This window comes from Otolemur garnettii, unplaced genomic scaffold (genome assembly GCF_000181295.1).
Source record: "Otolemur garnettii isolate 467f Iridium unplaced genomic scaffold, OtoGar3 scaffold00011, whole genome shotgun sequence".
NCBI classification, from domain to species: domain Eukaryota; kingdom Metazoa; phylum Chordata; class Mammalia; order Primates; family Galagidae; genus Otolemur; species Otolemur garnettii.
In genome coordinates, this window is record NW_003852406.1 from 30,617,615 (window position 1) to 30,619,888 (window position 2,274).

General features: G+C 46.2%; 1 pseudogene; it reads left to right on the forward strand.

The window, feature by feature from the left end:
- On the forward strand, positions 1 to 1,219 carry LOC100945858 (annotated as a pseudogene).
- The last annotated feature ends 1,055 nt before the right edge of the window (positions 1,220 to 2,274 follow it).

Sequence of the window (2,274 nt, forward strand, 5' to 3'; positions counted from 1 at the left end):
ATGGCACTTGACAGGCTGGAGCAGACAGAGCTAAAAGAGGGGAAGGTAGGCAGTGGACTTCACCAATATTATCTGTCCAAGATCGAAGAACTCCATCTGATTCTGAATGATAAGAGCCAAAACCTCTGCAGGCTGCAGACTCAAAGAAATGAATTAAATTCAAAAGTTTGCCTATTGCAGTAGGAGCTACAGCTATTGTAAGAACAAGGCTCTTACATAGGGGAAGTAGTCCGAGCCGTGGATAAGAAGAAAGTGTTGGTCAAGGTACATCCTGAGGGCAAGTTTGTCATAGATCTAGACAAAAAAATCGATATCAATGACCTGAAACCAAATTGCGGAGTGGCTCTGAGAAATGACAGCTACACTTTGCGCAAGATCCTACCCAACAAAGTGGACCCACTGGTATCACTGTTGATGGTGGAGAAGGTACCAGACTCGATTTACAAGATGATTGGTGGGCTGGACAAGCAGATCAAGGAGATCAAAGAACTGATTGAGCTGCCTTTTAAGCATCCTGAGCTCTCTGAAGCACTGGGCATCGCACAGCCCAAAGGAGTGCTGCTGTATGGACCCCCTGGCACCTGGAAGATGTTGCTGGCCTGGGCTGTGGCTCATCATACAGACTGTACCTTCATTCATGTGTCTGGCTCTGAGTTGGTACAGAAATTCATCAGGAAAGGGCAAGAATGGTGAGGGAGCTGTTTTTCATGGCATGAGAACATGCTCCATCTATCATTTTCATGGATGAAATTGACTCCATTGGCTCCTCATGGCTGGAGGGGGATCTAGAGGGGACAGGGAAGTGCAGCACACAGTACTGGAGCTGCTTAACCAGTTGGATGGCTTTGAGGCCACTAAGAATATCAAGGTTATAATGGCTACAAAAAAGATAGATATCTTGGATTAAGCCCTGCTTCGCCCAGGGTGTATTGACAGAAAAATTGAATTCCCACCCCCCAACGTGGAGGTCCAACTAGACATTCTGAAGATCCATTCTCGGAAAATGAACCTGACCCAGGGGATCAACCTGAAAAAAATTGCTGAGCGCATGCCAAGAGCATCAGGGGCTGAAGTGAAGGGTGTGTGCATAGAAGCAGGCATGTATGCCACACGGGAACAGCAAGTCCATGTCACCCAAGAAGACTTTGACATGGTGATAGCCAAGATCATGCAGAAGAATAGTGAGAAAAACATGTCCATCAAGAAACTATGGAAGTAAGCAGATGTACTTTGTGTGGATCCCTCAAATAAATAAGTATGGTAATTAATGGACATTTATTTAATGAATTAATATATGCCAGTTACTGGCACAAACAAGGACTCTGACCCTTCCCATTTTCTCCCACAGGGAGTCTGGCCCCAGCACAGGAATCACTCATTTGCTACCCATCCCTAACAGCACAGTCCTGAGGAGAAGAAAAAAGGCTGAAGGCTAAGATGTCTGTCTGCCCCTTGCCTCCACCACTCCCGGGGGCCCAACTGTGACTTCCTCTTTCCAATGAAGAAACTTCTCTTCCAACTTAGCACCTCTGAAAAGTAGCCAAGAAACCCCAACTCCTTCTATCAATATAAAGTTGGCCTGTAGACTAAGGCTACCCTACGAGGTAGGGATGAGCCATTATTACTAAGGTACCTGCATGAGCAATACTGGCAGACATAGCCTGTAAGCCCAGGACGCTAAAGGCCCTGTTGGCAAGGATGAGTTCAAGGGCCCTTCCATGCTCAGAGCAGATGGATGACCTTGCTCTCCAATGTAGGCTTCTCCATGTGAATGCTCGTGTAAACTCACTGCAGTTGAACTTCTTCTTTTTTGAGACAGATTCTCACTTTGTTATCCCTGGTAGAGTGCCATGGCATCACAGCTCACAGCAACCTCAGACTCCTAGGCTCAAGAGATTCTCTTGCCTCAGCCTCTTGAGTAGCTAGAATTACAGGCTCCTGCCATAAATGCCTGGCTATTTTTAGAGGCAGGGTCTCACTCTAGTTCAGGCTGGTCTCAAATTTGTGAGCTCAGACAATCCACCCACCTTTTCTTCCCAGAGTGCTAGGAGATGCATGAACCACCATGCCGGGCCTACAGTTGAACTTCTTATCACTGTTCCAAGGCAAGGCTCTCAGCCCACACAACAGTAACACTGGATGATAATTGGGAAAGAAAGGGATTATTCATCTTCTTTGACTGCCCACAGCCATGTCAATTCTTAGGGTGGGAGCTTGTGGCGTGGGCTGAGAAAAAATTCTCAACATAAAGATTAGAAAAGTTTTTTTTTTTTT